This window comes from Balaenoptera acutorostrata, chromosome 11 (genome assembly GCF_949987535.1).
Source record: "Balaenoptera acutorostrata chromosome 11, mBalAcu1.1, whole genome shotgun sequence".
Classification (NCBI taxonomy): domain Eukaryota; kingdom Metazoa; phylum Chordata; class Mammalia; order Artiodactyla; family Balaenopteridae; genus Balaenoptera; species Balaenoptera acutorostrata.
In genome coordinates this window covers 48629859-48654035 of record NC_080074.1, presented here as the reverse complement: position 1 = coordinate 48654035, position 24177 = coordinate 48629859, and the positions used below count along the sequence as shown (strand labels likewise).

Sequence of the window (24177 nt, the reverse complement as noted above, 5' to 3'; positions counted from 1 at the left end):
TCCATGTTGCTGCAGATGACATTATTTCATTCTTTTTTTTAAAACATCTTTATTGGAGTATAATTGCTTTATAGTGTTGTGTTAGTTTCTGCTGTATAACAAAGTGAATCAGCAATAGGTATACATATATCCCCATATCCCCTCCATCTTGCATCTCCCTCCCACCCTCCCTATCCCACCCCTCTAGGTGGTCACAAAGCACTGAGCTGATCTCCCCATGCGATGCAGCTGCTTCCCACTAGCTATCTATTTTACATTTGATACTGTATATATGTTACTGCTACTCTCTCACTTTGTCCCAGCTTACCCTTCCCCCTCCCTGTGTCCTCAAGTCCACTCTCTACATCTGCATCTTTATTTCTGTCCTAACCCTAGGTTCATCAAACCATTTTTTCTTTTTTTTTTAGATTCCATATATATGTGTTAGCATAGATCGGCTTTCTATCCTGTTCCATTGATCTATATTTCTATTTTTGTGCCAGTACCATACTGTCTTGCTTTCTGTAGGTTTGTAGTATAGTCTGAAGTCTGGGAGCCTGATTCCTCCAGCTCCGTTTTTCTTTCTCAAGATTGCTTTGGCCATTCAGCGTCTTTTTTGTTTCCATACAAATTGTGAAATTTTTTGTTCTAGTTCTGTGAAAAAGGCCAGTGGTAGTTTGATAGGGATTCCATTGAATCTGTAGATTGCTTTGGGTAGTATAGTCATTTTCATAATGTTGATTCTTCCCATCCAAGAACATGGTATATCTCTCCATCTGTTTGTATCATCTTTAATTTCTTTCATCAGTGTCTTATAGTTTTCTGCATACAGGTCTTTTGTCTTCTTAGGTAGGTTTATTCCTAGGTATTTTATTCTTTTTGTTGCAATGGTAAATGGGAGTGTTTCCTTAATTTCTCTTTCAGATTTTTCATCATTAGTGTATAGGAATGCAAGAGATTTCTCTGCATTAATTTTGTATCCTGCTACTTTACCAAATTCATTGATTAGCTCTAGTAATTTTCTGGTAGCATCTTTAGGAATCTCTATGTATAGTATCATGTCATCTGCAAACAGTGACAGCTTTACTTCTTCTTTTCTGATTTGTATTCCTTTTATTTCTTTTACTTCTCTGACTGCTGTGGCTAAAGCTTCCAAAACTATGTTGAATAATAGGGGTGAGAGTGGGCAACCTTGTCTTGTTCCTGATCTTAGTGGAAATGGTTTCAGTTTTTCACCACTGAGAACAATGTTGGCTGTGGGTTTGTCATATATGGCCTTTATTATGTTGAGGTAAGTTCCCTCTATGCCTCCTTTCTGGAGGGTTTTTATCATAAATGGGTGTTGAATTTTGTCCAAAGCTTTTTCTGCCTCTATTGAGATGATCATACGGTTTTTATCCTTCAGTTTGTTAATATGGTGTATCACATTGATTGATTTGTGTATATTGCAGAATCCTTGCATTCCTTGGATAAACCCCAGTTGATCATGGTGTATGATCCTTTTATTGTGCTGTTGGATTCTGTTTGCTAGTATTTTGTTGAGGATTTTTGCATCTGTGTTCATCAGTGATATTGGCCTGTAGTTTTCTTTCTTTGTGACATCTTTGTCTGATTTTGGTATCAGGGTGATGGTAGCCTCGTAGAATGAGTTTGGGAGTGTTCCTCCCTCTACTATATTTTGGAAGAGTTTGAGAAGGATAGGTGTTAGCTCTTCTCTAAACGTTTTGTAGAATTCGCCTGTGAAACCATCTGGTCCTGGGCTTTTGTTTGTTGGGAGATTTTTAATCACAGTTTCAATTTCAGTGCTTGTGATTGGTCTTTTTATATTTTCTATTTCTTCCTGGTTCAGTCTCAGAAGGTTGTGCTTTTCTAAGAATTTGTCCGTTTCTTCCAGGTTGTCCATTTTATTGGCATGTACTTGCTTGTAGTAATCTCTCATGATGCTTTGTATTTCTGCAGTGTCAGTTGTTACTTCTCCTTTTTCATTTCTAATTCTATTGATTTGAGTCTTCTCCCTTTTTTTCTTGATGTGTCTGGCTAATGGTTTATCAATTTTGTTTATCTTCTCAAAGAACCAGCTTTTAGTTTTGTTGATCTTTGCTATCGTTTCCTTCATTTCTTTTTCATTTATTTCTGATCTGATCTTTATGATTTCTTTCCTTCTGCTAACTTTGGGGTTTTTTGTTCTTCTTTCTCTAATTGCTTTAGGTTTAAGGTTAGGTTGTTTATTTGAGATTTTTCTTGTTTCTCGAGGTAGGATTGTATTGCTATATACTTCCCTCTTAGAACTACTTTTGCTGCACCCCATAGGTTTTGGGTCGTCGTGTTTTCATTGTCATTTGTTTCTAAGTATTTTTTGATTTCCTCTTTGATTTCTTCAATGATCTCTTGGTTATTTAGTAGTGTATCGTTTAGCCTCCATGTGTTTGTATTTTTTACAGTTTTTTTCTTGTAATTGATTTCTAGTCTCACAGCGTTGTGGTCAGAGAAGATACTTGATACAATTTCAATTTTATTAAATTTACCAAGGCTTGATTTGTGACCCAAGATTGATCTATCTTGGAGAATGTTCCATGAGCACTTGAGAAGAAAGTGTATTCTGTTGTTTTTGGATGGAATGTCCTATAAATATCAATTAAGTCCATCTTGTTTAATGTGTCATTTAAAGCTTGTGTTTCCTTATTTATTTTCATTTTGGATGATCTGTCCATTGGTGAAAGTGGGGTGTTAAAGTCCCCTACTATGATTGTGTTACTGTCAATTTCCCCTTTTATGGCTGTTAGCATTTGCCTTATGTATTGAGGTGCTCCTATGTTGGGTGCATAAATATTTACAATTGTTATATCTCCTTCTTGGATTGATCCCTTGATCATTATGTAGTGTCCTTCTTTGTCTCTTGTAATAGTCTTTATTTTAAAGTCTATTTTGTCTGATATGAGAATTGCTACTCCAACTTTCTTTTGATTTCCATTTGCATGGAATATCTTTTTCCATCCCCTCACTTTCAGTCTGTATGTGTCCCTAGGTCTGAAGTGTCTTGTAGACAGCATATATACGGGTCTTGTTTTTGTATCCATTCAGCCATTCTACGTCTTTTGGTTGGAGCATTTAATCCATTTACATTTAAGATAATTATTGATACACATGTTCCTATTACCATTTTCTTAATTGTTTTGGGCTTGTTTTTGTAAGTCTTTTCCTTCTCTTGTGTTTCCTGCCTAGAGAAGTTCCTTTAGCATTTGTTGTAAAGCTGGTTTGGTGGTGCTGAATTCTCTTAACTTTTGATTGTCTGTAAAGGTTTTAATTTCTCTGTTGAATCTGAATGAGATCCTTACTGGGTAGAGTAATCTTGGTTGTAGGTTTTTCCCTTCCATCACTTTAAATATGTCCTGCCACTCCCTTCTGGCTTGCAGAGTTTCTGCTGAAAGATCAGCTGTTAACGTTATGGGGATTCCCTTGTATGTTATTTGTTGCTTTTCCCTTGCTGCTTTTAATATTTTTTCTTTGTATTTAATTTTTGGTAGTTTGATTAATATGTGTCTTGGCACGTTTCTCCTGGGATTTATCCTGTATGGGACTCTCTGTGCTTCCTGGACTTGATTGACTATTTCCTTTCCCATGTTAAGGAAGGTATCAACTATAATCTCTTCAAATATTTTCTCAGACCCTTTCTTTTTCTCTTCTTCTGGGACCCCCTATAATTCGAATGTTGGTGAGTTTAATGTTGTCCCAGAGGTCTCTGAGACTGTCCTCAATTCTTTCCATTCTTTTTTCTTTATTCTGCTCTGTGGTAGTTATTTCCACTCTTTTATCTTCCAGGTCACTTATCCGTTTTTCTGCCTCAGTTATTCTGCTATTGATTCATTCCAGATAACTTTTAGTTTCATTATTTTGTTGTTCATCATTGTTTATTTGCTCTTTAGTTCTTCTAGGTCCTTGTTAAGCGTTTCTTGTATTTTCTCCATTCTATTTCCAAGATTTTGGATCATCTTTACTATCATTACTCTGAATTCTTTTTCAGGTAGACTGCCTATTTCCTCTTCATTTGTTTGGTCTGGTGGGTTTTTACCTTGCTCCTTCATCCACTGCATATTTCTCTGTCTTCCCATTTTGCATAACTTACTGTGTTTGGGGTCTCCTTTTCATAGGCTGCATGTTCATAGTTCCTGTTTTTTTTGGTGTCTTCCCCCAGTAGGTAAGGTTGGTTCAGTGGCTTGTGTAAGCTTCCTGGTGGAGGGGATTGGTGCCTGTGTTCTGGTGGGTGGGGCTGGATCTTGTCTTTCTGGTGGGCAGTGCTGTGTCCAGTGGTGTGTTTTGGGGTGTCTGTGAACTTAGTATAATTTTAGGCAGCCTAATGGGTGGGGTTGTGTTCCTGTCTTGCTAGTTGTTTGGCATGGGGTGTCCAGCACTGGAACTTGCTGTCCATTGGGTGGAGCTGGGTCTTAGCAGTGAGATGGAGATGTCTGGGAGAGCTATCATCAATTGTTATAGATCAGGCCAGGAGGTCTCTGGTGGTCCAATATCCTGAACTCTGCTCTCCCACCTCAGAGGCTCAGGCCTGACATCAGGCTGGAGCACCAAGGCCCTGTCAGCCACATGTCTCAGAAGAAAAGGGAGAAAAAAAATAAATAAATAAATACAAATAAAATAAAATAATTAAAATTTTAAAAATTTAAAAATTATTAAAATAAAATTTAAAACTAATTAAAAAGAAGAAGAGAGCCACCCAACCAATAAACAAATCCACCAGTGATAACAAGTGCTAAAAACTATACTAAGATAAACATAAAAATCAGAAACAAGTCAGTCGCAGACAGCAAACCCTAAGTCTACAGTTGCTCCCAAAATCCACTGCCTCAATTTTGGGTTGATTCGTTGTCTCTTCAGGTATTCCACAGATGCAGGGTACCTCCAGTTGCTTGTGGGGATTTAATCCACTGCTCCTGAGGCTGCGTGGAGAAATTTCCCTTTCTCTTCTTTGTTCACAGAGCTCTTGGGGTTCAGCTTTGGTTTTTGCCCCATCTCTGCCTGTAGATTGCCCTCAGGCTTCTGTTCCCGCCCAGACAGGATGGGGTTAAAGCAGCAGCTGATTAGGGGGCTCTGGCTCACTCAGGCTGTGGGGAGGGAGGGGTATGGAAGGCGGGGTGAGCCTGCGGCGGCAGAGGCCAGCGTGATGTTGCAACAGCCTGAGGCGCACCGTGTGTTCTCCCGGGGAATTTGTCCCTGGGTCACAGGACCGTGGCAGTGGCGGGCTGCACAGGCTCCCTGGGTGGGGGTGGGGGGCACGTGTGGATAGTGACCTGTGCTTGCACACAGGACTCTTAGTGGCTGCAGCAGCAACGTTAGCGTTCCATGCCTGTCTCTGGTGTCCGAGCTGATAGCTATGGCTTGCGCCTGTCTCTGGAGCTCATTTAGGTGGTGCTCTGAATCCCCTCTCCTTGCTCACCCTGAAACAATAGTCTCTTCCCTCTTAGGCAGGTCCAGAGTTTTTCCCGGACTCCCTCCCGGCTAGCTATGATGCACTAGCCCCCTTCAGGCTGTGTTCATGCAGCCAACCCCAGTCCTCTCCCTGGGATCTGACCTCTGAGACCGGAGCCCAGGTGAGCAGACAAGCCTCTTGGGCTGGTGAGTGCTGGTTGGCACCGATCCTCTGTGTGGGAATCTCTCTGCTTTGCCCTCTGCACCCCTGTTGCTGCTCTCTCCTCCGTGGCTCTGAAGCTTCCACCCCAGCTACCCCCTGTCTCCACCAGTGAAGGGGTTTCCGAGTGTGTGGAAACTTTTCCTCCTTCACAGCTCCCTCCCAGAGGTGCAGGTCCCATCCCTAGTCTTTTTTTTTTTTTTTAAACATCTTTATTGAAGTATAATTGCCTTACAGTGGTGTGTTAGCTTCTGCTTTATAACAAAGTGAATCAGTTATACATATACAATATGTTCCCATTTCTCCCATCCCTAGTCTTTTGTCTCTGTTTTTCCTTTTTTCTTCTGCCCTACCCAGGTACGTGGGGAGTTTCTTGCCTTTTGGGAAGTCTGAGGTCTTCTGCCAGCATTCAGTAGGTGTTCTGTAGGAGTTGTTCCACATGTAGATGTATTTTTGATGTATTTGTGGGGAGGAAGGTGATCTCCACGTCTTACTCCTCCGCCATCTTGAAGGTCTCTCCTATTTCATTCTTTTTTATGGCTAATATTCCATTGTGTATATATACCGCATCTTCTTTATCCATTCATCTGTCAATGGACAGTTAGGCTGCTTCTGTGTCTTGGCTATTGTAAATAACACTGCTATGAACATTGTGGTGTGTGTATCTTTTCGAATTAGAGTCTTCTTTGGATATATGTCCAGGAGTGGGATTGCTGGATCATATGACAACTCTATTTTTAGTTTTTTAAGGAATCTCCATACTGTTTTCCATAGTGGCTGCACCAATTTACATTCCCACCAACAGTGTAAGAGGGTTCCCTTTTCTCCATACCCTCTCCAGCATTTGTTATTTGTAGACTTTTTAATGATGGCCATTCTGACCCGTGTGAGGTGATCCTCACTGTAGTTTTGATTTGCATTTCTCTAACAATTAGTGATGTTGAGCATCTTTTCATGTTCCTGTTGGCCATCTGTATATCTTCGTTGGAGAAATGTCTATTCAGTTGTTCTGCCCATTTTTTGATTGGGTTGTTTGTTTTTGTTTTGTATGTTTGTTATTGAGTTGTACAAGCTGTTGGTATATTTTGGAAACTAGGCCCTTGTTGGTCACATCATTTGCAAATATTTTCTCCAGTCTGTGGGTTGCCATGACTCTTTTGTTAATTGCTTTATATCCAATGCCCAGAAAAGTGTCTGGCATCTAGTAGGCACTTAATAAATATTTGTGGAGTGAATAAGTGAACATATATTTTTATTCAGATGTTTAGCCCATATTTTTCATATACATGGTTTTTATAGAATTAAAAAAAGACAATATTATTCCTGCGGAGGTATAGGTTTTACAATACTCCAGAATGCTAAATACAGATTTCATTTAGGGACCCCTGAGTACTGACTTTGCATTCTCTCTATACTGTGGAATGCTACCTCTCTGCATTCTGTGTGGTCACCTGTCTTCTGAGTTTCTGTATCCTTAGCTAACTACTCAGAACTTAGAGTAGGGATGAGAATGATATCTTCTAGGTGACCCATTTGGAACAGTGCCTCTCACCTTCTTTTTTTTTAACTGACCTCAAGGAGATTCAGTTGAGGATACCACTGCACACTAAAAAGCAATAAGGGTAGAGGCTGCAATAACTTGATTCCTTCTACTTCCTGTTGACCACTTCATAGCATCATTTGGTCCAGGCATGGACTGAACGCTCACTTAGTTAGTGACAAATACATTATACACCTCTTAAGATAACAGTGAAATGAAAGGATGACTACAGTAAATGTTCTTTGATGATGATCTAGGTGCTGGTGATATCATTCTTGTGGCTCATAAGGTGCCTTGGGGTTCTTGACCTTGAAGATCCTTCTGGACTAGGAGATATGATTCCTGGTGAAGATTAAATTATAGAAGCCCTTTAGTGGAATTTTCATGACTAAATCCCAATGGTAGAGCAATAGTATATGAGAGATGTGGATATTTAGATCCACTGTTAAAGTGATATCTCAGGGAACATTCTGATATATTTCAATATTTCTGTGACATAAAAATGGAAGCAAATTGAGAATTAAGTGTATCTTCTCTATTCACTCCTTACCACCCCCTACATACCCTCATAGTTTTGGGATGACTCATGATTCTTCTCATCCTGTTTTTCACATAGAGTCAAAATTAGATTAAATTAAAAACACAAAAATGGGTTGCATAAAAGCACACTCAGGACTCAGCTTCTACTAGACCTCATGGAATCCCATTTCCACCTGAAGTATGAGGAATCCACCCTGAAGAATGCCTCTAGTAATATGAAAATACATATGTACCAAGTTATTAAATGCAGAATTATTTTAAATTGCAAAATGTTGGAAAAAACCTAAATGCCCATACTTAAGCAAGTGGTTGAATAAGCTATGTTAATCCACAAAATTCACCTACTATGCAAGTGCAAAAGAAATAACAATCTTTGTGAATTGATATGGAGTGATTTCCAGCATGTATTGGGTAAAAAAACCAAAATACAAAAGCATATCTATGGCAAATTAAGCACATGAAAAGATGCTCAACATCATTAGTCATTAGGAAAATGTAAGTCAAAACCACAATGAGATACCACATTACACCCAGTAGGATGGCTATAATTTAAAAAACAAACAAACACACACAATAACAAACGCTGGTAGGCATGTGGAGAGCTTGGAACCCTCATACACTGCTGGTGGGAATGTAAAGTGATGCAGCTACTGTGGAAAATAGTTTGGTGGTTCCTCAAAAAGTTAAAAATACCATACGATCCAGCAATTCTACTCCTAGGTATCTATTCCAACATATTAAAATAGATATTCAAATACTTGTCCATGAATATTTACGGCAGCACTATTCACAATAGCCAAAAGGTGGAAACAACTCAAATGTTCTCAACTGATGGATAGATAAACAAAATGTGGTATATCCACATAATGGAATATTATTCAGCCATAAAAAGAAATGAAATACTGATACATGCTACAATGTGGATGAGCCTCAAAAACGTTATGCTAAGTGAAAGAAGCCAGATACAAAAGGTCACACATGTTGTATGATTCCATTTATATTAAACATTCAGAATAGGTAAATCCCTAGAGACAGAAAACAGATTAGTCATTGCTGGGGACCATGGGGTGGGGGAAATGAGGAGTAACTTTTCAATGGTATGGGGATTCCTTTCGGGGTGATGGAAATGTTGTGGAACTAAGTAGAGATGGTTGTTTTACAACGTGTGAATATACTAAATACCAGTGAATTTAACACTTTAAAATGATTTATTTCATATTATGAGAATTGTACCTCAATAACAACATCAAAAAAAGAGTTGCTATAACACACCCCCTTTCATGAAAGATACAAGGAGAGGTAACAAAATATACATGTATCTGTTCATCTGTGCAAAAGAAACTAAGAAGGATTAAACCTAATGAGACTATTTACTGAGGGATGCTACGGGAGTGCAGTGGAAAGAGTAAGGAAGTGGGAATGGGGTAGTAGGGGTGGGGGAGTGACATTTACCTGATATTCTTTTTTTGTATGGCTGTCACTCTTAGAACCAAAATACCCCCAAAATAAATAATTAAAATCAACCAGAATCCGGGGGGGGGGGGGCCCAAATTAGAATACAAAGAGTAACAAATGGATACAATTGTATTACCAATGAACATCATGACCATACTAAAGAAGTTGGGGAAAATCCAACTAAGTTTGGAAAACAGTATTTTGACCTTACAATGTAAGACTAAAGACAGAACTGTGCACAAATATTAGACTCTAGTTAGTAAAATTTTTCCTGCAGGGATATGGGTCAGGAATTCTGAAACTACTTTACGTGTGTACTAGGATTGAGCAAATAAGTAATGGGCTTCTTGCCAAAATGATTGATCCCAAGGAAAATATAAGATGACCCTGGAACATTTTATGGTGTCAGGTCAGGAAGTACTAAAAAATTATGGGGTATATGAAAATGATACAGGAACAAATTTGAAGGAACTCCTGATATTACGATTTATGGCCTTCAGGGGCAGGATACAAACAACCCATGGTAACCAAGCAGGGGAATCAGGTGAACAAATAGTCCAGTCTTACTCCCCTTCTGCCTTCCAAGCTCATGGCAGGGCCTCCCATTGGCTGCACCCAACCAGAAGCTAGAGGTCAAGGGAGCCCAGTGATGCAGTTTAAACATACCCACCTCGGGGGTCCAGAGCAGAGTGGAGAAGTTTAGAGAATGGGAGGAAAAAAGAAAAGGTATCTAACACTGGGATCGGCTAGTCTATCCCTTTCATTTTGCAGGTGAGAAAAATAAGCCTAGACAAGGGAAAAGATTTATCTGAGATCACTATAAAGGGCAATGTGATAGAGCTGAAACCCCATTAGTCTGCATTTTGGAAGACCTAGGTTCTAGTCTTGATTTGGCCACTGCAGTGGGCTGCAGTTTGCATATCTATGAATAAAGGAGGTGGACTAAAGCACTGGCCTTCAAACTGGGCTACACGCATCCCTGAGCACACATGAGAGTTTCCAGGGGGTAAAGGGACATGGATAGTTTTAAGTGAATCATTTTCCAGACTCGCAATTTCCTGATGTATATTCTCTCCTAAAATTACCTGCTTTCCCTTTCATAATAGTCCTCTCACTTGACAAAAGAAAAGTCTTCCTCTCACCCATCTCAAATATTACTGTGGTGCACTACTCCAGGATGTGAAAATCTGGGGGCACCAAACATAGGAACATTTTGAAAATGCATAGCTTTTGAGGCAGATTCCTGTGACAGCGAACCAGAGAGGTTCAGTGAAGTAATACCGAAGGGGCAGCCCTTACTGTTGGCAAATGTGCATTCGTACATAGTTTTTCTGAGAAGGGTTTGAATCTCATAAATGAAGTTTCACATTTTAAGCATAAGGTTGAAAGTGGGTCTTTGTCCATGAAGGAGGAAAGAAGATTCTAATCCTACTCAAATGATAAACAGTTTGACCTCTTCCAGGAACTGGTCGTGCCGCATACCAGGCTGACTGGCTCAACCACAGGTGATAATATGCAATTACCTCTACCTCTTACACACATCGTCTTATTCTTATTCTTATTTTATTTTATTTATTTTGGCTGCGTTGGGTCTTTGTTGCTGCGCGTGGGCTTTCTCTAGTTGCTGCGAGCGGGGGGCTACTCTTTATTGTGGTGCGGGGGCTTCTCATTGCGGTGGCTTCTCTTGTGGAGCATGGGCTCTAGGCGCGTGGGCTTCAGTACTCGAGGCACTCGGGCTCAGTCGTTGTGGTGCATGGGTTTAGTTGCTCCACGGCATGTGGGATCTTCCGGGACCGGAGCTCAAACCCATGTCCTCTGCATTGGCAGGCGGATTCGTAATCATTGTGCCACCAGGGAAGTCCCCATCGTCTTATTCTTGAATGGCGCTCTTGTGTCTTCACAGAAAAACCAGTTCATGGTGAGCTAGATGGAACCAGGAACTTCCAAGACCACTTGTCACTTCCTTTGAATCCACCTAAACTTGGACACAGGAATTACCACGCTTGGTCAGCCTTATGATTTATCTTACCCTGTTGTCTGCTTGGAGAGCATCAGTGATCTCTTTGATGCCAACTTTAAGGTTAATAATTTCCAAATTTCTATTAGTGGCCAATTGTGATTCTGCCTTCCTTACATTTCTCTAAATAACTCCTCCAATTCCTGAAAATACTATTATTGTTTTGTTAAGATGACAACATGCTCGCTATAACAATTCAAACAATTCAGAGTGTGTAAAAAGGAAGGACAAGAACATCCCAAATGCCACCAATCAACAATAACCATTAACATTTGGTCTTTCCAGAGCCATTCCATGTCTCGACACACATGCATATTATTTTCCATAAGTGAGACGATCTTATATGGTGCTGTGTGGTAATCAGCTCTTTAACTGAACAATATGCTGTGACATGTATGTTGCGTATCACACGTTTTATGTATGTGTTGACACTCCCTTATTGAAGTCCATTTAGATCGTTTCCAGTTTTTTACTTTCAAACAATGCTGTGATGAACATCCTTGTGCATATTTCTTTTCATGTTTCTATAAATTGTTCTTTGCATTATTTTGGATCATAGACACCTTTGAGAATCTAATGAGAGCTATGCATCACCTCCCTCGCAAAATGCACATATTCATATTCCTCATTCTGACTTTGATTTTTTTTGTGGTTCATAGATAAGCCCCCTGAAGTCCATCCTTGGCCTTGCTAAGGCTCCATGGACCCCAAATTAAGAATACCTACTTTAGGGTTAATTCCAAGATGTAAATTTTTAATAGCCTTTAAATTTATTTATATTAATGTATCACTTGCGTGCAAAGTACTTGTGTGTCCCTCTGTCTCTTTTAATTGGGTCCACCCTTCAGTCTGTGTCCAACTCTGGAGGTTTGGTGACATTATAAATAATCAGATCACATAAATTTCCATTGATTGCCATAGGGGCTGAAGGGATTTTGAGCACAGAACAACACATTCCACCTTATTTTATAGGCTTTAAGGAAGTTTCATACATAAAAACGTTTCACAGGTTAAAAAAGGGAAAAAAACGTATCTGAGTATTTGATTCCTTCATTCAAGAAGTAGATACTGAGTCGCAGCCACGCACCGAGCCTGGTGCTAGGAGCTAGGGATACAAATATGAATAAGACTCCATCTCTGCCTTTAAGGGATTCACTGTCTAGATGGGGAGACAGACATATAGAAAAACCATTGTCAGGCAGGGAGAGATTACATTCTATATATACAAAGGTGTGAAATAGCACAGACCCAGGGAACTTTGTGGGGGTCAGTGTTCAGAGGGTCTCGGTCAGGAGAAAAGATCCATCCTCTCTAATGTGTATTAGCAAACCTGATCCCTTCCCATGGCCCATTCTCCAACCCCACCCATCTGAATCTTCTTCCCTTCTCTCTACACAATATTTATTTCACTTCTCAGGGAAACTGAATACTAACTTGAAACTCAGTGAGCTCTAGGATGGCTGAAATAAATCTAGGAAGCCAAATGGTACAAGAAATACTCAAGTTATATCCAGGCTGTTTGATGATAACATTCACTTCAGCAAATTTGCAAATATAGATGTCCTAGCAATTATATCACTCCAGCAGATGAAAAGCTGGAGAAACCACAGGTCAAGTTTACATATATAGATAAGTCGATTGCTTGCTGTCCAGTGGAGTGTGTACTTATTGTAAACACAAAGCAACAGGCTACCTAAGAAGCTTATTGTTGTGTTTTCAGCCATACTTTATACCTCTCAGTTCAGACTTAACAGTTCAGTACCCTTAGAAATAAACTATTTCATTTGTCTCCTCTACAGCCCAGGGATCTCTTGAGCAGCTTGATTTCCTTTTGAGATAGGTGAACTTACGTATCTGCTGGCTTTCATGCCATTTTAGTCCTCTATCTATATCCGTTCCTCTCATTTCCCCCCATGTCTGTATTTTTCCTCTTTCCTCGCTGACCACCATCTCCTCTTTCTCTAGGCTTCTCACACGTGGATTGCCACTCACTGGCATTTCTTCTAGATCTCCATGTTTGCAGCCATCTCCAGTCCCTGCTTCCTTGTCTCCCTGAGTCAGGCCGGGATTCCTAGGAGCCGGCAGGGGACCATCCCTCAGCTAAGGTCTTCCCCTACATTTGGGAAACAGGAGGAAGAAGATGAGTGTAGTTGTTTCCCTTAATGTCATATTTCTTAAGGACAGTGCTTATAAAAATATTGAAGTTATATTGACCTTGCCTAGGGTTTTGATGTATGGTTGTTCTCAGGATAAAGATTGATTTGTTAAAAAAAGTGTTTGTGTGCATGTGCACTTTTCATTCAAAATGAAAGTGTATGTTGATGCACAAAATATGTTTCATACATTTATTATTTACAAATATGAGTCACAGGCATCTGAATCAAGCATTTAAGCCTATTGAGAATAGGGATAAGTGGTATTTAAATAGCCCAAAGGAGGATGACTGCAACATCTGTCAGTATCCCTGTCGATCCTGTAGGTTAGTGATCGTCTCTTTTCCTAGATTTCATGGTAAAAAGAAAACTATTTAAAAATCTCTGCAATGTTTCTTGCCCATTCAGTGTTCACAAAAAACTTTATATGTTAGTGTCTAATGTTACTCAATTTTGTTTTCGGTGCAAAATATAAATTACTTCCCTTAACTTCCTGTATTTCACTGATGTGAAAACACATTGTATTGTGTTTTTCAAATCTGGTTCACACCTAGAGCCAGGGATCCTTTTAAGGTTTGAACAGCATCTTATGTTATGCTTTCATAATTTGTATAAAGTCTCTGTTTTCTCATCAGTAAAGGGGGGATCACAGTAGGGTTGTCACGGGTCACAAGGTTCTAATGCGTTTAAATGAATTAATACATATAATGACAGCAACAACTCTCATTACTCAAATATTTTCCATGCACCAGGCACCACTTAAAGTGCTTTACATGTATTACCTCATTTACTCTTCCCCACATCTCTGTGTAGTAAGTACTATTGTCATCACCGCCCTGTTTTTTGCTTTTATTTTTAACACATGAGGAAACTGAGAGCACTGAGTATTTGAGTAATGTTCCCAGGCTACAAGGTGGCAAATGGCAAAGCTGGGATTAAAACGCAGGCAGATGGATTTCAGAGGCTGCACTCTTATTCACTGTGCTATACTAACTTCCAGATAAAATAGTACCTAGAAGAACTAGGCTGAAGATAGGTACGAATTTTTATAAAAATTGAAAACTATAATGAAGAGCATATGAATATTTTTGTTACGGATGCTCAGTATAGTCTGGCTGAGACATCTCTAATACTTGATAGATGCTATTTCAGTAAATTTTTAGGTCCTTGGCTTCCTCGTTTTCCTGAATGCTTTTAAACATCTGACTTCAGGTTAAAGGCACGTTAATGGAAAGGACATGAGGTTTTGAATCAGAAAGGGTTCGACTCCTTACCAGCTGTGTGGTCTTGAGCAAGTTACCCGTCTGTCTGAACCCCTGTTTTCTTATCTGCAAGGATGGCAATAACGTCTGCTTCAGTGCCTATTGCAGGAGGCAGAAAGGATTAAATATTCAAACACAGAGAGGACAATCAGGAAACTAAGACTGTGAATACAGAATATGACACACTGACCAGGGCTGAGAGCAGTGCCTTAGCTGCCTCCCTGTTTCAGAATTTTATCAATTCTCAATGTGGCTGGAAATTAATATCAAGATCTCACTGAATTTCACAATTTTGTTGCTTAAATACTTATGTTTAAAATTTTCTCTATAGAAAATTGTATGTTATTCTCATTCCATAACCCATGAAATAATTCTTAGTGGATCTTTTCGTTATTTTTATTAAGTCTGAACATAAAGAACTTTTTAAAGGTATGCTATACATATTTCTAATTTGTGATTTTAGTAAAAATTCTGGTGAGCAAATGATGTGAACAAACAATTCATGGAATAGAATATACAATTAGTTATCCAGGATAAGAGAAACAGCTAAGCCTCTCTAGAAATCAAAGAAATGCAAAACACAAAACATATATCATGTTTTACATATGAAAATATTCTATGCTGCTGAGGGTCATATTCATTTCTGAATATGAATAAATATTTATAAACTGGATAAAAACCTGTTGGACAGCATTTTGAAATATGTAACAAGAATCTTAAATATGTTCATATATTTTAAGATAATTTCAGTTTCTGGAATCTAGCTTCAAGAAATAACATGAAGTACAGAAAAATCTTTTAGTACAAAGTGTTCATTGTAACATTATTTATAAGAAGAAGAAGTTGGAAACAACCTAAATGCCCTACAAGCTGGGAATAGTTAAGGAAACAAGATGTTCTCCACATAATAGATTAATGTACAGTTGCTTAAAGTTATGCTTATGAGTAATTTTTAATGACACGGGAAATACATGGAATATAATTTAAGTGAAAAGCAGGATACATTTTATATGTATAATAGTATGGTCCCAACTAAGTAAAAAAAGTCATATAGATATAAATATTTGGAAATAAATATACCAGAATGCTAATCATAGCTTCTTGAGAGGTGGTGATTGTGGGTGATCTGTTTTCCGGCTTTTAACTTTTCTATATTTTCACAACGAGTATATGTTATTTTACAATATTAAAATATGAGTACGGATTTCTTTGCTAGGGTGGGCGGCAGCATCTCATCCAGGATGATGCCTGACAAGGCAGAGTCCTGTCTGAAGTGACCCGTATTACGCTGCTCCACAGGGTTTGTGTGGGATTTAAATATTCTACTACACGTAACTGGCCAGTGTAGATTACTATCTAGTAAGAAACTGTTATAGAAAATTTAAATTTTACACTTCTACGTAAGAGATGGGAAGGTGCATCATGAACGGGTTTTTTTTTTACATTTCCAAAGCATTCACAAGTTTCCTTAACTCGCTAGCTTTCCTATGCATCCTATAGCATGCAACTTCTCAGGAATATTTTCTTTTCGTGTGACATAGGATACATTTGTAGATACTGGCACCTTTATCAGATGCAGACCAAGAAAGAACAACAAACGTTAATTCAGTCAGTTGTTTTTTTAAAAAAAAGTTTTCACCTTTTATTGGGGGGGTGATAAGTAGGGTCCTGGTTTATACCTGTTGTCCTGGCATAATTATTAATACGCAGTGCCCTCTTTTTCTCTCCAAATTGCTCTGGTTCAGACAATAAGTTACATGGTCACCCTAGCAATATCAGATATGGGGGGGGAGGGAAGAGTGGTGCTATCTGGATGCTGACCCTTGGAGTGGAGGGGTGTGTGGCGGAGGGGCAGCTGGCTCTCGACAGCCAGCACGCAGGAGAAGGAGCCAGAAGCCGTACTCGAAGGGACAGAAAGTAGCCCGTTGCCAATGAACACTGGCCCACGGGCTGTATTACTTAGTCTAATTAGTTGTATATCTATTACTTGATACTGATTCTGACAGCATTGGTTCTACCTGAAGGTGGAACAGAAAATCTATCTAGTTGATTTACGATAGCAAAGACACGTGCCTTAGAATCTTTTTCCATCAGCCCACTCTGGTGCCTGGCATTTCTACCATTAGAGTTGTAATGAAACGTTATCAAAAGAATTCAAATTTTCATCTGGAGAGAACAGCACAAAGGAGAGGGATGCAGCATAGTTCAGGGGTTGGAAGGATTACCATACGGTCTGCTCTTCCCAGCTGCATGACCCTGGGCAAACAATTCACTTTTCTGAGGTTTAGTCTAAAAAGAGGGAGACAAAACCTGCCCTGCCCTATCTCTGGAGGTAGTAGGGTGAACAAAATGGTCACTGTATGTGAAAATGCTCTGTTAAGACAAAAGCACTCTGCAAATATCAGAGACCCTTAGTATTATGAACTTATTAACCGAGGTAACACATTAGTTTGAGCTAAGAGCACCACCTTGGAATGCAGTAAGCATATTTTGGGGAAAAAGACACAAACTGGGTAAATGGTGTTGGGTGGTTACAAGGAGGAGAGAGAGAACTGGAGCAGGCTGGCTGATCATCTGAACCATCTGGAGAGCTTTTTAGAAACAAAACAAAACAAAATAGCAACAGATGAGCGGACTCCATCTCAAGACCTTGAGATTCAGCTGACCAGACACACAGCCCCAAGTAAGTAGTTAGGGTTTTGGGGCGGGGAAGCTGCACAGCATGGTGCAAAAGGGGCCAGACGGGGCTAGAAAGAGAGTGATGGGGGGAGCAAACAACAGAGCTCTGCTGCTTTAACAAGTGTTTTTCAGAGCTAGCCTTGCTAAGAAACTAAGGGCTAAAATGAATTTCTGAAATTTTTGGTTACTGTCTTTCCAACCCACTCCCCCCCCAGTTCTAGAATATAAACGCCATGTGGGTGGGGATTTTTGTCCCTTTGCTTCACTGCTGAATCTCAAGCACTTAGAATATTTCCTGGCACATTGTACCAGGATAATAAAAATTGCATATATGAATATCATTTGCCTGTGTCAACTGTTTTTCCCACTTGTGTCTGTAATTTAAAGTTGACTAAGTTTTGTTATTGCAGTTCTGGAGCTACTAAAGGGGAGGGTTGTCAGACCGGGTTTAGGACAAGGGCCTTGATCTAGGTCACGAAATGATAGCTCTCACTTCGGTTAACTGCTGCTTCCACCACCCACCTGAAGTCTTTGTTGGTGACTCGTCCATTTCCTTTGTCTTAATATCTTATTTATACTCTTCTTTTCAAGTATTTACTATGATTACTCTACCAAAACCAGAATTCTTTTAAAAATTGTTTTTAATTGGTTATATCTAGAAATAATATGAAAACAGGAGTCTGATCTTTTAATTTTCACTGCGGTTTGCTGCTATCCTTTAGACAGTGCAATGTGATATGATTTAAATAATGCAGCTTGATGATTATTGTTAACTTTACTGAGAGCCTTAAGCTTTTTGGATGAGAAGTGATTTGGATTTTCTTGTGTGTACCTTACCTTCTCTCTTATTTTATAACCTTCCACTGGATGTATAATATGTAAATTACAGATTGAGGTGAATGGAGTTTGTCAGTTCAATTCAAGAAATGTTTGTTGACCTCCTACAATGTGTAGGTGCCATGTTAGGAGCTGAGGACATGAAGGTAAATAAGACAAATATAACCTCTCATGATACCCTGTATCTCACGGTAATATATATAGTATATTACATATTATTAGGTATATAAAGTCAGATATACACACACGCACATACATATACATATAAACAGTCACCCCAGGATGGTTTGAAGGCAACTAACAGAATATCCAATTTAAAGTGTCTTGAACACTGAGCACATTTATTATCTCACAGACCAAGAATTTTGGGGGTGGGAGTCTTCATTGTTGCTTAATACATGACCTTCATGATATCATGGCTCTGATCTGCTTTTCTGGACTTATTTTGGCTTGTCCCTCATGCTCCCAAGGTGACAAGGGAAACAACTGGAAGAGTGAATACAAATAGAACTGGAGTCTGCCAGCAGGGAGGAAGTGTGTGTATTTGTGTGTGTCGGGGGTGGCTGTGTGTGAGTGTGTGAGTGGGGGGAGGGTGTGATCAACTGTCACACAGATTAAAATTTTTAAGAATATTATAGACTGATTTTGCCTGAGAAATACAATGATTTATTGCCTGCAAAGGAGTAAAGCAGGGGAGCATATGCTAGGCTTGTTACTATGGCATGATCTTATGGTATTCACTTACTGTTTAGATAAATACATAAAGGTAATACATATTTATTTAAAAACGTAAGCAAAGGCGAACTACTGTTTAAGGTCTGAGGTGTATCCTTCTCACATTTCTATGCATTTACAAGCAAAGAGTTAGGTCTATGCATGTGTAATACATTCACTACAAATGTATATAGAGCCTCAATATCTAGTTTGCTCGTGGTTTTGGCTTGGGTCCTCTAGACTGGAGAAGCAGAGGCAAGGATTAACATGTGGCCTCTTTACTTGGGAAATGCAAGCTGAAGATGGTGAGGGTGAGGAAACAGTGGAAGTGAGGTAAGAAAGATGCAAAGCAATGTGATGTGATGTGTCACTGCTCTGGCCACATTTCACAATAGGCCTGGCAGAGACATGGCAGGCGAGCAGCAGGTGTGTCTGGAAGGGCTGCAAGAAGAAATCACACTTCAGAGTGGTCCACTGCAGAGCGGAAGGGGAGGGAATTTTTCTGCTCAAATGCCTCCTGCCTTTCACTTCCAATTGGCCAAGTTTCACCTCATAGCGGGGTAACTCTCCATATTTTCAGCCCTTGGCAGCCACCCAGGAAGCCAATTCCCATGCTTCACAGTGTGGTATTTCAAGTGATGACTTGACGTTGATAGGACTCAGTGTGTTGGAAGCAAGGGCTATGCAGGCCCAAAGATCCAACTTGAACTCCAGCCATCTCAGGGAGCTCAGCAAAGGCAATGATTGTGGTCAGGGTGCAATAAGGGTGTTGGGGTTCCCTTCAGAAATAAAGAGGCAGTAGAGGAAGTCTGAGAAGGTGCACAAAGATTGCATCCAGTAACTTGCTTTGCAAAATGGAAATGTTGCAAAATGGAAAATCTGTAAAAATGGAATCATATACACATTGTTCCGGTATTTGTTTTGTTAAAAAAAAAAAATAGCCATTTTTCCCTGCCAGGATTTTGAGACGAAACTCATTCTTTTAAACAAATGCCTAAAATTCCAGAGAATGGATATGCCGTAATTTATTTTGCCATTTCCTTACGAGGGACATTCAAGCTGTCCCCAGTTTCCCACATGATAGTAATTATCTTTAAGGAACATGTACAGTCTTTCTGGAGGACAAATCTAAAGTGTTAAATATAATTTGAAAAGAAAGATCTTATTTAAAATCAGTCTCCACACTTGTCTGGAGCTTTACTGATCTGATCCTTGTGGCTGCATTAATTATGTCCCATTGCGTTTTGCACAGGGTCTGGCAGTTCTGGGCTTATGCCCCTGACTGGGATCTGCTGGGTATTCAAATGGAGGTCCTACAACACTGATAAGGCATGCTACTCTACAGGTGACTCCTAGCCCTGAGCGGAGATTACTTTCCATTTTTGCATATGCCCAGAGCCTTTCCATTTGAGTTATCTTGTCAGTGAACAAATGTCTTGAATAAATACAGAAATGAAATTCTACGCATTCTGACTTTGCCCAGCCTGGGTTTCCCTACCTCTATTATTTAGGCAGATATAACTAGTCAGGCAATAGCCTAGGGGTGAGAACATGAGGAGGATACTGTGCATTCCCTAACATAGGGCTTGAAGTGTTCATTGATAAGAAAAACACCACCTCACGGGAAATTTTACATATCTCCTACATCAGAAACACCTTGGGTTTTAGGTATGTTTTAGAGGAAAACTGTTTTAACTTACATATATATTTTTTATCTTGTAAGTGCTTTGACATCTTGACAGTTTTGAAGGTAATGACCCCTTATGGGAAGCAACAGGGACTCCATCTGCTTTTCCTCTTTTCTAGGACAGCTTGTCCTCTTCACTGTCCAGCGCCCTGCTACAGCCTCTGATCTTTCTGGTACCCTTCCCCCACTTTCCCTTAAATGGTTAACTATGGCATTTCTGAAATCTTCAATTTTCTTGACTTTAATAAACACATCACTTTAAGAGTCAGCTAACACCTTTAAACAGTAGATTTTATTGTGTTATAGAATATAAAACATTTATTCTTGAGCCCTTTTGATTTCTTTCTCAGAGGAGCTTAATAACATAGACCTGCTGTAAAATCAAAATCAAAATCTGCCTGAAACTATGTAAAATACTGATCAGACCAAATAGGAAAGACAAAATTATTATTATTTTAAAATATTTATTTATTACCTTTTTATTGATGTATAGTTGACTTAATATAATAGAATATTATATTAGTTTCTGATATACAGCATACTGATATAGTATTTCTATAGATTATATAGTGCTTTAAAGGTTATTACAAAATAATGGCTATAATTCCCTGTGTGGTACAATATATCCTTGTTGCTTATCTATTTTATACATAGTAGTTTGTTTCTCTTAATCCCATACCCCTACATGCTCCTCCCCCCCTTCCCTCTCCCCACTGGTAACCACTAGTTTAGTTTTCTATATCTGTGAGTCTGCTTCCGTTTTGCTATATACATTCATTTGTATTATTTTTTAGATTACATGTATAAGTGATATCACTTTCTCTGTCTGACTTATTTCACTAAACATAATATTCTGTAGGTCCATCCACATTGCTGCAGATGGCAGAATTTCATTCTTTTTTATGGCTGAGTAATATTCCATTGCATATATGTAACACATCTTCTTTATCCATTCATCCGTTGATGGACACTTGAGTTGCTTCCATATCTTGTCTATTGTAAATAGCGCTTCTATGAACACATGAGTGCTTGTATCTTTTCAAATTAGTGTTTTTATTTTTTTCCAGATATATACTCAGGAGTAGAGTTGCTGGATCATATGGTAGTTCTATTTTTAGTTTTTTGAGGAACCTCCATCCTGTTTTCCAGAGTGGCTGCACCAATTTACATTCCTACCAACAGTGTACAAGGGTTCCCTTTTCTCCACATCCTTGCCAACATTTGTTATTTGTAAACTTTTTGATGATAGCCATTCTTACAGGTGTGAGGTGATATCTCATTGTTGTTTTAATTTGTATTTCTCTAACAGTTAGTGATGTTGAACATCTTTCCGCGTGCCTGTTAGCCTCTGTATGTCTCCTTTGTAATATGTCTATTCAAGTCTTTTGCCCAATTTCTGATAGGGTTGTTTTTTTTATATTGAGTTGTATGAGCTGTTTATATATTTTGGATATTAACCCCTTGTTAGTCATAGAATTTGCAAATATTTTCTCCCATTCAGTAGGTTGTCTTTTCATTTTGTTGATGGTTTCCTTTGCTGCACAAAAGCTTTTAAGTTTAATTAGGTCCTATTTGTTTATTTTTGCTTTTATTTATTTTTTGCCTTAGGTAACAGATCCAAAAAAGTATGGCTATCATTTATGTCAAAGAGTGTTCTTCTAGGAGTTTTATGGTTTGGGGTCTTACATTTGGGTCTTACATTTAGGTCTTTAATCCATTTCTAGTTTATTTTTGTATATTGTGTGACAAAATGTTCTAATCTCATTCTTTTACACGTAGTTGTCCAGCACTATCTATTGAAGAGACTGTCTTTTCTCCATTGTATATTCTTGTCCTCTTTGTTATATTAATTGACCTTAGTGAATGGGTTTATTTCTGGGCCCTCTATTTTGTTCCATTGATCTATGTGTCTGTTTTTGTGCCAGCACCATGCTGTCAGGATTACAGTGGCTTTGTAGTATAGTCTGAAGTCAGGAAGGGTGATACCTCCAGCTTTGTTCTTTTTTTCTCAAGATTTCTTTGGCAATTCAGGCTCTTTTGTGGTTCTATATAAACATTAGGATTATTTGTTCTAGTTCTGTGAACAATGTCATGGGTATTTTGATAGGGATTGCATTAAATCTATAAATTTCTTTGGGTGGTATGGCCATTTTAATATTAATTCTTCAAATCCAAGAGCGTGGGGTGTCTTTCCATTTCTTTGTATCCTCTTCAATTTTGTACATCAGGTTTTATAGTTTTCAGAGTATAGGTCTTACACCTCCTTGGTTAAGTTTATTCCTAGGTATTTTATTCTTTTTGATGTGATTTTAAATGGGAATTTTTTTGCTTTCTCTTTCTGATAGTTAATTTATTGTGTATACAAAAACAATAGATTTCTGTATGCTAATATTGTATCCTACAACTTTAATGAATTAATTTATTAGTTCTAATAGTTACTTGGTGGAGACTTTAGGGTTTTCTATGTGTAGTATCATGTTATCTGCAAATAGTGACAGTTTTACTTCTTCCCTTCCAATTTGGATACCTTTTATTTCTTTCTTTTGTCAGATTGCTATGGCTAGGACTTCCAATGCTATGTTAAATAGAAGTGGTGAGAATGGGCATCCTTGTCTTCTTCCTGAATTTAGAGGGAGACTGTCAACTTTTCACCGCTGACTATGAGGTAAGCTGTGGGTTTGTCGTAAGTGGCCTTTGTTATGTTGAGATATGTTCCCTCTATACCAATTTTTTTTTTTTAACTTTTGGGTTTATTTATTTATTTATTTATGGCTGTGTTGGGTCTTCGTTTCTGTGCGAGGGCTTTCCCTAGCTGCGGCAAGTGGGGGCCACTCTTCATCGTGGTGCACGGGCCTCTCACTATTACGGGCTCTCTTGTTGCGGAGCACAGACTCTAGATGCGCAGGCTCAGTAATTGTGGCTCATGGGCCCAGTCGCTCCACGGCATGTGGGATCTTCCCAGACCAGGGCTCGAACCTGTGTCCCCTGCATTGGCAGGCAGATTGTCAACCACTGCGCCACCAGGGAAGCCCCCTCTATACCAATTTTGATGAGAGTTTTTATAATTAATTGGTGTTGAATTTTGTCAAATGCTTCTTCTGTATCTATTGAGATGATCATGTGATTTTTATACTTCCTTTTGTTAATGTGGTGTATCACATTGATTGATTTACGAATATTGAACCACCCTTGCATCCCTGGAATAATTCATGGTGTATGATCCTTTTTATATATTGTTGGATTTGATTTGCTAATATTTTGTTGAGGATTTTTGCATTTATATTCATAGAAGATATTGGTCTGTAATTTTCTTTTTTTGTAGTGTCTTTGTCTGGCTTTGGTATCAGGGTAATAGTAGTCTTGTAGAATGAATTTTGGAGTTCCATCCTCTTCAATTTTTTGTGATAGTTTGAGAAAGATATGTGTTAGCTCTTTTTTATATGCTTGGTAGAATTCCCCTGTGAAACCGTCCAGTCCTGAAATTTTGTTTGCTAGGAGTTTGTTTGTTTGTTTTTTTCTTTAATTACAAATTCAATTTCACTACTAGTGATTGGTCTTTTCAAATTGTCTGTTTCTTCTTGATTCAGTCATGGCACTTTGTATGTTTCTAGAAATTTGTCCATTTCTTCTAAGTTGCCCAATTTGTTAACTGTACATAGTATTCTCTTGTGATTTT

General features: G+C 38.8%; 1 long non-coding RNA gene across 1 annotated transcript in view; it reads left to right on the top strand.

Moving 5' to 3' along the window:
* The window catches only part of LOC130709183 (uncharacterized), a 101687-nt gene extending 78585 nt beyond the window's left edge, over nt 1–23102 (top strand). Inside the window, exon 5 of the long non-coding RNA XR_009009669.1 lies at nt 23052–23102. This is a non-coding gene — a long non-coding RNA (uncharacterized LOC130709183). The remainder of the gene's footprint in view (nt 1–23051) is intronic.
* Nucleotides 23103–24177: the final 1075 nt, after the last annotated feature.